The 15,179-nt window shown below is 35.6% G+C and overlaps 2 protein-coding genes and 1 long non-coding RNA gene across 3 annotated transcripts in view; all 3 read left to right on the top strand.

Annotated features, from left to right (window-relative positions):
- The window catches only part of LOC121905115 (NACHT, LRR and PYD domains-containing protein 3-like), a 37,520-nt gene that overhangs the window by 12,623 nt on the left and 9,718 nt on the right, over positions 1–15,179 (top strand). The gene's annotated exons all lie outside the window — the stretch shown is intronic.
- On the top strand, positions 5,430–6,671 carry LOC121905120. Its single transcript, XR_006098353.1, has 2 exons — positions 5,430–5,668; positions 6,125–6,671. It is a non-coding gene; the product is annotated as an uncharacterized LOC121905120 (long non-coding RNA).
- The window catches only part of LOC121905113 (NACHT, LRR and PYD domains-containing protein 12-like), a 60,422-nt gene continuing 52,705 nt past the window's right edge, over positions 7,463–15,179 (top strand). The window contains exons 1-2 of the mRNA XM_042423106.1: positions 7,463–7,834; positions 8,977–9,037. The gene's annotated coding sequence lies outside the window, so the exon portion shown is untranslated. The remainder of the gene's footprint in view (positions 7,835–8,976; positions 9,038–15,179) is intronic.

The raw sequence follows: 15,179 nt of genomic DNA, 5'->3' as shown, positions 1-15,179 counted from the left end.
GTTTATTAATGTATTTGTCAACAGTTATAACTTCATAACTGCTGAATAAAAACAGATAATGAAACAATATAGTAAAACACTGTTGTAATAATATAAAATATGTCTTCATAGAAGTTATAATTGTTGACAAATACTGTAATAATAATGAACACTTAAAATAATGTCATTATATCTGGTTACAACTACATTATAGTGTGTTATAAACATTAAATTGTGTTAATTAATATTCATTGTTTATATGCTGCTCATTAATGCTAAATATGGGCACTTAAAGTAAAGCTTATTATTTTAAACTGATATCTTTTGAATTTTGGACGTTTGATGAAACTTTTTTTTTTATATTTTATTGACTAAACCATCAGTTAGAAAAACAAGAGATTAATTGATAAAGAAAATAATACATTTAGCTCAAATTTCACCTCCATTGCTGAGAAATGGTGCACCAGATCCCTTCAGTACAGAGCATGAAAAGAGTTACAGTAAGTCCAGTTGTCAGGCTGTATTTGATGCAGTAATATGATGGGAATCAAAACAAGGACTGACATCTGCTCTCTGTAGGCCAACACTGTTGACAGCAGGTGGAGACAAATTCAGGGTTTTTCCATCGACACTTTTGGTCACACAGAGTCAAACCATGTCACGTTTCCACTTCCAGTTTACACACAGTCGCGCCTGTTTCTTTAACAGGAAGAAACCTCAAACAGAACCGGACTCCAGGTGGACGACATCTGCCTCGACTGGTTGGGTTGACAGAGAAAGAAAGAAGAGGGAGAGACACAGAGAAACACCAACAACAACAATAACTATAACAACAACCTCAAGCCTCCAAGCGGTTTGACGTCTCGCCGGCTGCAGCCGACCCATCATGACCCTCCTTCTCACCGCTTCTCCCCCTCAAACCAGCTGTGTTTGGAGACTCTCAGTACTTTTGTAGAAACTGAATCTCTGTGGTTTGAAGTTTAGTTTCTCTCCTGTGTTTCCGTTTGTACTTTCAGATATCTGCTTTATTTTTACTGGTTCCTGTTCGCTCTCAGCTGTGTCAGAGCTGCTTTAAGTTAGATGAGTTTAAGTTTGAGTTATTCTTGACAGAGATGGAGATGTTACTGCTGATGAAAACATTTCCTGCTGCTGCTGCTTCATGTTAAACGCTTTCAAACTGACAAACTAACTGAAGTGAAGAACTTGTAGGAAATGAAATGTGTTTATCCACCATTTTACAGCCATGATCTCTAGTCACTGCCATAATGTATACAGCCTGCTGCTTTTCGACACAAGACAAGCGTGTCATCAGTTAAAGACACACCTTCAAGCAGGCAGCCATGTTCCAATGGAGCCCTGCTGAGCTGACACGCCGAGTCAAACCGAGTCAAACCAGGTCAGCATATGTGAAGAGAAGGCCTAATTGAGAAAAATGCAATTCCTGGTTTATCCAGCAGATGTCGATAAAAATCACAGATTGTTCGATGATGTTTCCTGCACAGAGTATCTGCAGCCCTTGAAAAATCTTAAAAATAGTTGATTTTTGTTTTTAAAAGTCTTTCATTTGATTTGCAAAGGTCTTAATTATATTTTCTAACCTGCCATAGGCAGTAATGTTAGTTATAAAATGTATTTTTTACGTGATTTTAGCAAACCCTGTCTGGAAAATCCCCAATCCTGTTGTTCCAGATCTCTGACCTTGAATGAATTAGTTGTTGTATCCACAACCAGGTCATGATTAATGAGTCATTAGTTATATTATTGGGAATGATTGTGATATACTGTACCTACAAATTAGGAGTCAAATTCCTTGTATGTGTAAACATAGTTGGCCAATAAAGATGACTTTAACTCTGTGAAATAAATATATATATTTTGACATCTCATATTGCACTTGGTTAATAATTCTAGTCCTTATCATCCCTGATGGTTTTTATTGATCTTTCATACTTTGACTGTGAAATAGGTTTTAAGTTACATTCTATGTGGTATCAAAGAGGTTAAATTTAACTTGCTGTAGCTTCCAAACGCCCTTCGGCAACAGTGAACAGGAAATGACTGCGGAAGAGAGGATGTCAAAAACACAGAGTGAAACTAAACAGCTGCTGTAGATTAAACATGAAGAAGAAGGATCTCAAGCAGAGACAGTTTTCTAACAGATCATCATTTAATCTGATGATGCTGAATTGTGTGGATATACTGCTGCATCCACATTCTTTCAGATTAGGACATTTAGCTGTTTTTCACTGTCTGAAAAAGGATTCTGGATGTTGTAATAATGCTGACTGAAAACTCACTGTTTGATATATTTAATATGAGATAGAGAAGTTATAAGAGAGAGAATATATAAGAGATATGAGCCACTAATAGATGTAATACAGAATTTAAGCAACACAAGGTCAAAGTGAACTTGTTCACTGCAGCTTGTTTCCTCTTCAGCAGTTCATCACTTTGAGCTTTGAGCTGTTCTGATGTTTGATTCGTTGGCATCAGTAATGAAGGACATGATGCAGGATCTTTCTATGGGCCCTAATTTTTTTTGTTATTGTAACTAAATATTTTTGGGACTCTTGGTCAAATGAACAAGACTCGAGGAACTTGCAGTGGACATTTTTTCACTATTTTTCGACTTTTAATTGATTAAGTGATTAACACTATTTTCAGATTAACCGGTAAGAAAAAATATTAGTAGTTGCAGCTATACACAGACACACAAACAACATTACACCTGCTGGATTTTACAGTTCAGGTTTTCACTGTTGAGCATAAGAGCTGCTTTGATGCATCGACACCTTTAGCAGGATATTTTAAACACCTCTTTTTGCATCTGTGATACTGTGGCAAACTATATCACACCACAGGCTGCTGACCTCATTTCTGCTACTGACCTGATGGTATCTATTTGTACTGTTTAAACTTCCTCTTTGCTTCTTTAACATATTTACCACATGCAAACATATTCAGCCTTTTATAGCCATGTTAACAGCTCTGTGAGGCTGTACTTTAACACAGTGGTGCTTTGAGCTTAAGGTTAACATCAGCATTAGAGCTGCAGCCATTAGAATAGAATATCTTTATTGTCATTGTACAAGTACAACAAGATTAAGTTTGAGACTTCTGTATCGATGCTATAAATAACAATAAATAAGGTGAACATAGAACAAAAAATAAGATAAAATAGCAATAAAGTGATGGACAGTATGAACAGTGACCAGCAGTAGTAAGTAGTGGATGTGCAATACAGCAACAGTATATAACAGTATGAACAGTATTTAACAGTATATAACAGTATGAACAGTATTTAACAGTATATAACAGTATTTAACAGTATATAACAGTATAACAGTATATAACAGTATGAACAGTATTTAACAGTATATAACAGTATTTAACAGTATATAACAGTATAACAGTATATAACAGTATAACAGTATATAACAGTATGAACAGTATATAACAGTATATAACAGTATGAACAGTATTTAACAGTATATAACAGTATGAACAGTATATAGCAGTATTTAACAGTATATAACAGTATGAACAGTATATAACAGTATGAACAGTATTTAACAGTATATAACAGTATTTAACAGTATATAACAGTATGAACAGTATTTAACAGTATATAATAGTATTTAACAGTATATAACAGTATAACAGTATATAACAGTATATAACAGTATATAACAGTATGAACAGTATATAACAGTATGAACAGTATATAACAGTATAACAGTATATAACAGTATGAACAGTATATAACAGTATATAACAGTATGAACAGTATTTAACAGTATATAACAGTATTTAACAGTATATAACAGTATAACAGTATATAACAGTATATAACAGTATATAACAGTATGAACAGTATATAACAGTATGAACAGTATAGTATGAACAGTATGTAACAGTATAACAGTATATAACAGTATATAACAGTATGAACAGTATTTAACAGTATATAACAGTATTTAACAGTATATAACAGTATATAACAGTATGAACAGTATTTAACAGTATATAACAGTATTTAACAGTATATAACAGTATAACAGTATATAACAGTATTTAACAGTATATAACAGTATAACAGTATATAACAGTATGAACAGTATATAACAGTATAACAGTATATAACAGTATGAACAGTATTTAACAGTATATAACAGTATTTAACAGTATATAACAGTATAACAGTATATAACAGTATGAACAGTATTTAACAGTATAACAGTATATAACAGTATGAACAGTATATAACAGTATGAACAGTATATAGCAGTATATAATAGTATATAGCAGTATATAATAGTATATAACAGTATATAACAGTATGAACAGTATATAACAGTATGAACAGTATATAACAGTATATAATAGTATATAGCAGTATATAATAGTATATAACAGTATATAACAGTATGAACAGTATATAACAGTATGAACAGTATATAGCAGTATATAATAGTATATAGCAGTATATAATAGTATATAACAGTATATAACAGTATGAACAGTATATAGCAGTATATAATAGTATATAGCAGTATATAATAGTATATAACAGTATATAACAGTATGAACAGTATATAACAGTATGAACAGTATATAACAGTATATAGCAGTATGAACAGTATGAACAGTATATAACAGTATATAGCAGTATGAACAGTATATAACAGTATATAACAGTATATAACAGTATTTAACAGTATATAACAGTATAACAGTATATAACAGTATGAACAGTATATAACAGTATGAACAGTATATAGCAGTATATAATAGTATATAGCAGTATATAATAGTATATAACAGTATGAACAGTATATAACAGAATGAACAGTATATAACAGTATATAGCAGTATGAACAGTATATAACAGTATGAACAGTATATAACAGTATGAACAGTATATAACAGTATATAACAGTATGAACAGTATATAACAGTATATAACAGTATGAACAGTATGAACAGTATATAGCAGTATATAACAGTATATAACAGTAACCGTCAGACAGGTTATGAAGGGTATTTAGTGATTCAGAACAGTTACAGCTCTGGATAAAAAGCTATTTCTCAGTCTGGAGATGTGGGCGTAGAAGGTTTATAACATCTGCCAGATGGAAGGAGTTCAAACAGACAATGGCATAATTTGAGTATCTGGTAACTTGTGATGCTCATTTATCAGCGAATAAGAAAATCTTTTATAGAAATAAGAAAATAATATAGATTTAGCTATAAATATTTGCATATCGGCTTTGAGTTTTTACCGAAACACACAGAAGCTCATTTTTATTTGTTGCTTTTGTGATTTTTCTGTTTGTCTCAGTTGAGACCTAAATTGAAGATTATTAAATATAAATATCCTGCGCAAAAATGTATTTAAAAGTTTTTCTGAAGCTAATATGAAGCTTCAGCGTCCAAATGAGTCAAATCAAGTAGATATCTTTCAACGTTACAGTACAGCTCAACAAGGAAACACTGTCCGAGGAAACACAAAGAGGGTGAATGAGATGTAAATGATGTGATATTGATGTTGATCGTCATGCTGCAAGCTGAAGACGAATTTCTACTTTTGTGCAACTAACATTAGTCATTCAACATTTTGAAATAGCGTAATTGTAAACCAGGTGGCAAATTTGGTTTGTAAAGTGTTTTTTTATAGTTGTAGACAAAGGTGAGCGCTCATATTTAAGAAGTGTAACATCTGTCTGTCTTATGGTGATGTGTCACCTGCCTTATGTTAAGTTTTAACAACCAAATTAGTGTTTATTAGCATGCTAATCGCTAATCGTGAGTTAAGCTAATCGCTAATTAGCCACCATGCTAAACGGACTCTGTGTCCAGAATGTAAACTCACATGGTTCATGCTGTTTGAAGCTAAATGCCAAATGAATATGTTGCTTTAGATATCATAGTTGCACTCCTTATGTTAGGGAGTAATGTGTGTTTTGCATTTTATATACAGTGAGTTAAAGTTTGTATCGTGTATTAAAGCTAGAGTACAGTAACGTTACTGTTTATTATTGAGTTTAAAAGGGTTAGGTTGTAGCTGTAGACTGTGAGAGCTAACAGCTCATTCTCTGCACTCACTAGCTTTACATCACCTGCTGATGTGATTTTCTCCTGTTAGCTTTGAGGAAGACTTCAGATGAAGAAGGATTGCTTGTTCCCTGTTGCTGTTGGAGAGGAACTGACGGCTGCTGCTACAGAACCTCCTGGACAACTTTCAGTATTTAATTTCACAATTAAAGACAATTAAAGGACGTCTTTGGATTCCTACTCAAAGAGACACTTATTTTTTCATCTGAAAACCGTTTCGGATCTACCAGTCCATGGACTCAGAAGGGACTCTTTAAGGGCAACATAATACATTTCCAGGTTGAACCAGTTATTGTAAATGTTAATGTCATGAAGCCAATTATTTGAAGATACTGATTTGTTACCAGGATTCAATTTGTTTTGCATCTATTATGATCCATTTCATTTTAATAGAAGTGTTAGTTTCCTTTATTTCATGTCTATAAAATGTGTAAAATAGTAGGATAAAGATATTCTGTGATTATCTGAAGTATAATAAGAATAGCTCTGCTCCAGTCTAGTAGCTCATACAAATAACTGGATATAGTTAGTAAACTGCTACCAGACCCTCAATAAATTCTCCTGAGTTGTTACAGTCATGTGGTCTCAGTAATTATTTCACGGTAAGCTGAAGCAGTGGTTACAACTATAGTAGTAGAAGAAATTCTAGGAATGCATGGCGTTCATTTTGATATGGCATTACTAGAACCCCCACACTTTTAAAATCACTGCTCCTCCCCTGCAAACAATTTGGAATTTGATGCTAAAAAGACTGTAAATGTGTCAGATATCCACTTGATATGACTAACTCAGACTGATGAAGCTGAATATAAGCTTCACATCAACTTTTAAATGACTGTGTGGACACACTGTGGATTTTGGCCTCCATCACTTCCATTGAAAGCACATTTGAAGGATCTTTTAATATCCAGTATGAACAGGAGGAATGATTACAGCGAGGAAAACCTCTTTCACTGCTCATATGGACACCTGACTGCTGGTTTAACACACACCTTTAACATTTACTACAGCAGATTTAATTACGACATGAACCCCTTTTTTAATTATTTATTCACATTTATAGTAGCAGCTGACTGATAAAGTTTTATAAATGGCTTATTAGACCCATTATTAACTAAATACTAATATTTGATGACTTAGTGGAAAGTGAGAAATATGAACACTTTTAATGACATTTGAGGGTTTAACTGAAAAACTAAAGAGCTAAAAAGAAAAAGTTTGATGCTGGAGGAGGATTTGTACTTATTTTATTAATGGATCGATAAATTATTTATAAAGCATTAATGATTTATTAACCATGAATTTATTACTTTTACTTGTACTGGAGTATTTGTACAGTGTGGTTCTTCCTGCACTGTTCTAAATCTCTCACTTCAGTGTTTTATCCCCATCAATCATTAGAGTTATATAATTATATTATATAATCGTGCTGCTTCCTGGAGTTCATTTTCTTCGTAAAAGGGAAACTTAACATCAAAGTCATGGCAGGAAAAGAACAATTAGTTCAGATGCAAATACAGTAAATCATCATAAAGTATCAGATCTTTAATGTTAAAACTATGATTTTATGCAGGCAGCATTAGTGCACTGGAGACATGTAAACATCCGGTTGAATTATCTTCTTATCAGCAGCATATGCGGTTCAGTGAAAGTGAAAGTATAACAGTTGTTTACATCGAAACTTACCGCCAGTTTGTCTGCAGCCTCGGCGGAGCAGGACGGACGGAGGCTGCACTGAGCGGTGAGTTTCTGTCACATTAACGAAGCTTTGGGGAGAAAATTAGATTTAACATTAAAAATACAGTAAAACAAGTCGATGTGACGATGTTTGAGGAGAATAAACAGTTTAGACTTTAGAGAGAAAGATGAGACAAAGCAAACAGAACAGCTGATTAAACATAAATATTAAATATTACATGAGAACTAATAATTTCCGTGCTTTCTGCAGACCAGACGATAAAACAAGTTTATGTTTAATAGTTTTATAATGTTGATGATTATCAGCCTAGAAGTAATTTAACTTCCTCTCCCTCAAACGTCTTTATGTGCATTATACAAAATGCATTAAAATCCACATAGACAGTTTATCCACAGTGCATCTATATAAATATTCTGTATTTTCAGAGGGGTGAACTACGAAGCAAGTTCAACATACTCAGGCTTTCTTTGTGTGAGCTGTGTTTTTGTTTTGTTGTGTGACTTTTCTGTCACAAGGAAGGGCGGGATTATCTTGCAGACACACTGAATATGAGCAGCACTGCAGTACCAACAGTGTTAAACGGATTTGGCAGCAAATCAGGTAGTCAGAGAAAGTATGGCGCTTTTTATTGCCGATTTAACCTGCTCCGGACCAGGTTAAGTTTGCAGTATAAGTTACCATGGTGATGTAGCCAGGTTAAAAGAGAGCCACCTTCGTGACATTAAACATCCTGGCTTTATGCTCAACATACCTCGCTAACACACTAATCTCACTTCGTAGTACACCCCTCTAATTTAATACTCGACTGGTTTGTGAACAGGACCCGCCCACTATTGTGTAACTGTTATGTTATGGACCCCATGTTATTGGCTTACTCTGCTAAACCAGTGGTGGGGAGAAATAATGCAGTGCCATCTAGTGACAAAATTAGATTTGAAGAAAGAAAGAATTATTGTAAGTGATTAATAATGACAGTATGAGGCTGCAAGCTAAATGTTTGTAAATGCTGGTGCACCCACCTGCTCTGCTGTAATACTAAATATACAGTGGTGGAAAGTCACTTAGTACATTTACAGTTTACATCACTGTTTTTCTGAGGTACTTGAGTATTTCACATGAGCACTTCTTTATTTTGTGTTTCACCATATGACCACTTCTCCTCTCATGTTTACTTGCTTCCACAGGTTTATTATTCTTCTCACAGCTTCTGACAGTATGTCAATGTACTCTGGGAACTTCACAAAAGTGGGTGCAATGTTCTGTTCTGTACATTTTTTTAAATTTCATTTTTCATTCTCATTATTGGGCATGTTCTAGGACAGGTGCACTGCAAAAATGCCAAATATTTGCTGGTTTTAGCTTCTCATATGTGATGATTTGATGTTTTTTTTTGTTACATGAGAGCAGGCTGATTGTCTTTGGGACTGTTGGTCAAACAAAAAAAGACATATGAAGACGTCACCTTTGACTCTTGGAACTAATAACAGGCATTTTTCAGTATTTTGTAGACATGATTAATCGAGAAAATAATCAGCAGATTAATCAAAAATGAAAATAATCATTAGTTGCAGCCTTAGTTTAAGACACTCTCCCTTTTGCTCTGACAGTGGTCACTTACATGACACATAATGTGAGACAAACACCCTGGAAAAGAGCCAACTGTATGTCTTTGATGCTGCATTTTACCACCACTGCTTGTTTGGTTGCTCCTGGTCAGTGCAAGGTGTTCAGGTGGTCGTGGTTATTTATTACTTTGTACAATCAATATGTCATGATAAAAGACGAGCATTAATAAAACTAAATGTATGTGCAGGTGAGGAAAGAAGCCAAGCCGAAAGAGCCAAACAGGACACAAAGACAGGTATATCCATCACATTGAGTAGAAAAAGTCACTGTAGGATAAAAACAATATAGAAATCCAGATATAAATGTAACTGTTTGTTGAAACAGGAAGAGAAGCTGGTCACGTGATTTCCAAACTTCTGACTTCCACATCCTCTAGACGAGGAAACATTATCATCTCATTGAATTCCTGTTTCTGCCTGATCAATGTAAGTTTAATTCTCTAATTCATGTGTGGCTGTTGTCTTTCTAGACTATGTTTTGTGTCAGACCAACAGTTGAAGCTGTGGGCATGTTCCAGTGTTGTCATGTGATGTAAACTATGTCTGTTCTGTTTAGAAGCGTAGTGTAAACCATTGGCTGATTCACTGTGTGGAGTAGACCTATTTTTGTTGTTGCTCTAGTGAAATATTGCAATGATGACTTGTTTTTCTGTGTCTTTGTGGTACCTGCATGGCTACATTTTCTCGGTATGAAGTGAAATGTTATTGACAGTATTAACCGTATGTAGTAACAGTAGAATGTTTTTCACAGTAATCCTGCAATTGACCGTGCACGTCCATGTATGCACATGCATGTAAGATGCTTAGTAGTGCACTGGAAAATATAAGATATGGCTCCCCCTAAAGCCACTGTGTAAAAGTCTGATCTTTTTTTTAAACATTGTCAGGGATCTTTCTGACTTCCACAAACAACATGCTGCCATCTAGTGGACACATGTTGTTATAGCCTGTTTATTAGCCTGTGAAAGATATCTACTTGATTTGACTCCTTTGGAAGATGAAGCTTCATATTAGCTTCAAATAAACTTTTAAATACATTTTTGCACAGAGGGAGGACTGTGGATTTTATCCCCCATCACTTCCATTGTAAGGTCATTATTAAGGGATCTTCTAATGGTCAATATGAACAGGAGGAATGATTACAGCAAGAAAAACAAGTTTCACTGTTCATTTGGGCTTCTGACTGTTGTTTTAAGACACACTTGGAAGATTGTGAACCCGTCCTTTAAGACAGATACTCAGACTATTTGTTAGTAGGTGTTATCCATGAATTTCCTACTGAAAAGCAGCCGATTGTTTTTGTAAACATTCGACTATCCGCCTCTTCTCCTTTCTCTTCTGAGATGCACTGAAGTTGTGTAGCAGCAACGGGCTTATTGGACTCCTGTCCACTTCAGGCAGATGGGGGCGAAAGATACATACACAGTTTGAGTCAAATCATTCAATTATCCTAAATTTGAATGCAGTTTTTCTGATATTCTTTGCTTTAAAGTTTGTTTGAGGTTTCAGTTTCTATCGCAGCAGAATCAGACATTAGGACAGAGAACCTGATGTTTCCATCTGAGCCACATTCAGCCTACTGACTCTTATATTTAATAGTTATCCCAGTCCTCTCTACACTGACCAGCAGAAATAACCCTGCACAAGAGATTTGAATTTATTACACTTCCTAATCTTAACATGAGTTTTTGTCTTAAAGGAAACTAAAGGAAACAATGAAAGAGCAGAAGGTACAAAAACAGTAATGTGAACTACTACTAACTATTAACTCATTTAACACATCATAGACCCTATGTGGCCTCATAAAAACAAGACTAAAGTTATAATTCTGATTTTGGGTGAAGCACCCCATGAGCAAAGCAATATACAAAAACCTTAAACCTTGTGTGAGATCTAAGTAATTCCTGAGTCGATATAGTCTACAGTGTTACTGATCTATTTCATAGATTTTCTGAAGCCAAGAAAATGAGTGACTGCATTTGAGGGGGGATCAGCATCTTCAACAGCCAGCTGGATGCCTGCAAAGAGTGATAAATCTGGAGAATATCCTCCAGACCTCAGCAATGAACCCAGGCCTTCAGGAACAGAGTAAGATTATATAAAGTTTATATAAACATCATTATAGACTTTTAGGGGAGGGAAGATGGAAGCTGGTGCTCCAGCACTGCAAAAACTGAACCAAATGTGGCAGCCACAATGTGGGTTTTGTTTTAAAACACACCTGAAGATGCTATAACACAACTGATGAATCCTAAAGCATTCTTGTTGTTATTCATTGTGCAGCCTCACGTGGCTCACTAAGCTTTAATTGGTGGCTCACATTGTAGCTAATAATAATAAAAGTTTAAGAAACTGTAGTTCTTTAATTTTGTTTTTTTATCAGTACTTTTATACATTTTGGCCTCTCCTCTGCTCTCTGTGTCGTTTTGACTGAGAGTGGAGCTCAGCTACTCGACACACACACACATACAGAGCAGACAGCAGAGCAGAGATGTGGAGACAGTGAAGCAGGTGAAGTGAAGACGTTTTACTCGAGTTGATGACAATGTAACTGTAACTGCAATAAAACCTTAGTGAGTAAAAAGCCAATAAGTACTTTATTTATCAAAACATCTGTTTAACAAGCAAAAACATGTAGAAAGACATATTTTCAACAGCTTTGTCCACAGTGTCCCATCCACTGTCGATATTTATCTTACTTTGCCACGTATCTTAAAATCTTCTTTTTTTTTTAGATGATTTTTGGCATTTGTGCCTTTATTGGACAGTGGGCAGTGAAGAGGCAGACAGGAAACAAAGGGACAGAGAGATGGGTAATACATGCAACAAAGGTCCCTCGCTGGAATCAAATCGGGAACGTTGCAATTATGTGGCATGTGCATTTGGCTACTAGAGCGCTCTACGTATCTTAAAATCTGGAGAATTTTTTTGAAGTCGGTTGCTGGCTGAGACAAACCAGCACCTCCTCTCTACCAGCGGTACCTGCAGCAGTGAATCACTTCAGCAGCAGAGGCAGGCTGGCTACCATGAAAAAAATAGTGAAGACAACTGCTTTAAAGCAACATTTCTATTTAAAGTGAATTAAATAAAAGATCAAATTCTCAAAATATTGGACTTTGAAAGGCCCACAGCAGCAACTACTACAGGATGTGTGAAATACAGTGTCTCTGATCTGAAACACCAGACGAAAGTCTAATGATTTAAAATTTGACTAAAACTGATATATAAGAAGAAAAGACAAACACTAAATCAAATAAGGAGCCAAAATGAACACTGTCCACAATGTGAGTGTATGTCTACACTTTCAGCTAGAGCTTCATATACTGGAGGTCAGTAGAAACATTTCAGTTGGTGTTTAATTACTTTTTAAGGTCCTCACAGTACTTGACACTGATTCACCAACAGCAACAGTTAATTCATCAGCACATACAAGGCTTTATATGGTACGTTGTTTCTGTTACGGCAAAACTGAAGCAAACTGTGGTTGTGGTTTATGCTGCCAGAACATTTGTTTTAATCTACACTGTTAATGATCTACTTCACAGAGTCACTAAAACCAAGAAGATGAGTAAATCTGAGGGAGGATCAGCGTCTTCAGCAGTCAGCGTTATGTCAGTGAAGAGTGATAACTCCAGAGGATTTCCTCTTAACTTCAGCAATGAACCCGGACTTCCAGAAACAAAGTAAGATGGTCGGCACTGTTAGTTTAAAACATTATATAATATTAGGGGAGGGAAGCTGGTACTCCAAGGCCCCTGGAGCACCAAATTGGCATTAAATTTTTATGTTATAATGTTTTCATCAGGTTTTCAGATCCTTTCCTTTTCCAGGTTAACTGAACACTAATCTATACTATCACTGATCTACTTCACAGAGTCACTGAAAAACCTTCAGCAGTCAGCGTTATGTCAGTGAAGAGTGATAACTCCAGAGGATTTCCTCTTAACTTCAGCAATGAGCCCAGACTTCCAGAAACAAAGTAAGATGGTCGGCACTGTTAGTTTAAAACATTATATAATATTAGGGGAGGGAAGCTGGTACTCCAGGGCCCCTGGAGCACCAAATTGGCATTAAATTTTTATGTTATAATGTTTTCATCAGGTTTTCAGATCCTTTCCTTTTCCAGGTTAACTGAACACTAATCTATACTATCACTGATCTACTTCACAGAGTCACTGAAAAACCTTCAGCAGTCAGTCTTATGTCAGTAAAGAGTGATAATTCCAGAGGATTTCCTCTAAACTTCAGCAATGAACCTGGACCTTTAGGAACAAAGTAAGATGATCAATGCTTTCAGATTACATTCTCAAGATTATGTACAACAGCATTTCTGTATTAATGGGAGATGTGACACCTTTGTTGTTCTTAAACTCGAGTATAAAAAGGTGTAATGTTAAGGTGGAGACACTGGTTTAAGTGTTCATTAGTGAGTTCTTCACTGTATTCATGGTTGAAAATGTTTGATTTTACAGTTATTCTGCTGGTTAAACTTTAGCTGGTTCAGTCCTGTGGTTCCTACCTTTGTGTTTTTGGGATAGTTTTGTTCAAAATAGGCATGTTTGGTGGTAATGGTGTTTTACATTCCCACTCTTCATTAGGAGCATCCTCTAGCTGAATCTAGAACCAGTTATAGAGTTGAAATCAATTTAAACTTTTCTTGAAACAATTACAAACAGTGTCTGTTAGTCATAAATTGTAAAAGTATTTATTCAGATAAATTCAAATTTAAAAAAGTGACACTGATATCACTGTTTTGTTACTTTCATTGTGCAGTATTTATTTCAAAAGGACAACAAAAATGAATGTATGCTTTGATAGAAAATGTTTTTGGCTTCTATCTCTCACTTTTTTTAGTCAGACTACATCAAGCATTCCGCAGAACCAGGACACACTGACGGTGGGTAATTATATTTGATAATCAACCAATTTGTGTAATTATTGATTTTTTTGTTTATTATCACTGTTTCTGTGAGTCACGGGTTACATTACATTACATCGTATTACATTTCATTTAGCAGACGCTTTTATCCAAAGCGACATACATATGAGACTGATACAACACAAGCAGGGATCTAGTCAGGAGACAACAACACCAGTAAGTGCCATAAAGCTTAAGTTAGGGCCCCATAGGACGTAGATGCCAACAGGCAGTGCAACAAGGCAATGATTAGAGTGCATAGAAGCATGTTTTTTTTGTTGCTGTTATTGTTTTGTTTTTTTTTTTTTTGTTTTTGTTTTTTTTTGTTTTTTTTCACCCTACAGTTCATCAAGTGTAGAGGTGTTCGCGAAAGAGCTTGGTCTTTAGTCTTTTCGTAAAGATTGAGAGGGACTCTGCAGATCGAACAGAGTTTGGTAACTCGTTCCACCCCTGGGGAACTACAGAGGAGAAGAGTCTAGCTGGTGACTTAGGGCCCTGTTGTGGTACCAGGCACCTTTCGTTGGTAGAGCGTAGTGGGCAGGAGGGAGTGTAGACCTGAATGAGGGAGTTCAGGTAGGCAGGAGCTGCTTTAGTTGCTGTTTTGTAAGCAAGTGTCAGGGTTTTGAATTTGATGCAGGTAGCAACTGGGAGCCAGTGGAGGGATATCAACAGCGGGGTGACATGTGCTGTTTTGGGCTGATTGAAGACCAGACGCACTGCTGTGTTCTGGATCATCTGCAGAGGTTTAAGTGTACATGCAGGGAGGCCTGCCAGTAAGGAGTAGTCGATGCATGATATAACGAGAGCCTGTACCAGGAGTTGTGCTGCATGCTCAGACAGGTAG

The sequence above is a fragment of the Thunnus maccoyii genome, chromosome 10 (assembly GCF_910596095.1).
Source record: "Thunnus maccoyii chromosome 10, fThuMac1.1, whole genome shotgun sequence".
Lineage (NCBI taxonomy): Eukaryota > Metazoa > Chordata > Actinopteri > Scombriformes > Scombridae > Thunnus > Thunnus maccoyii.
Note: the sequence above shows the minus strand (reverse complement) of the source record. Positions and strands in the feature narration are given on the sequence as shown.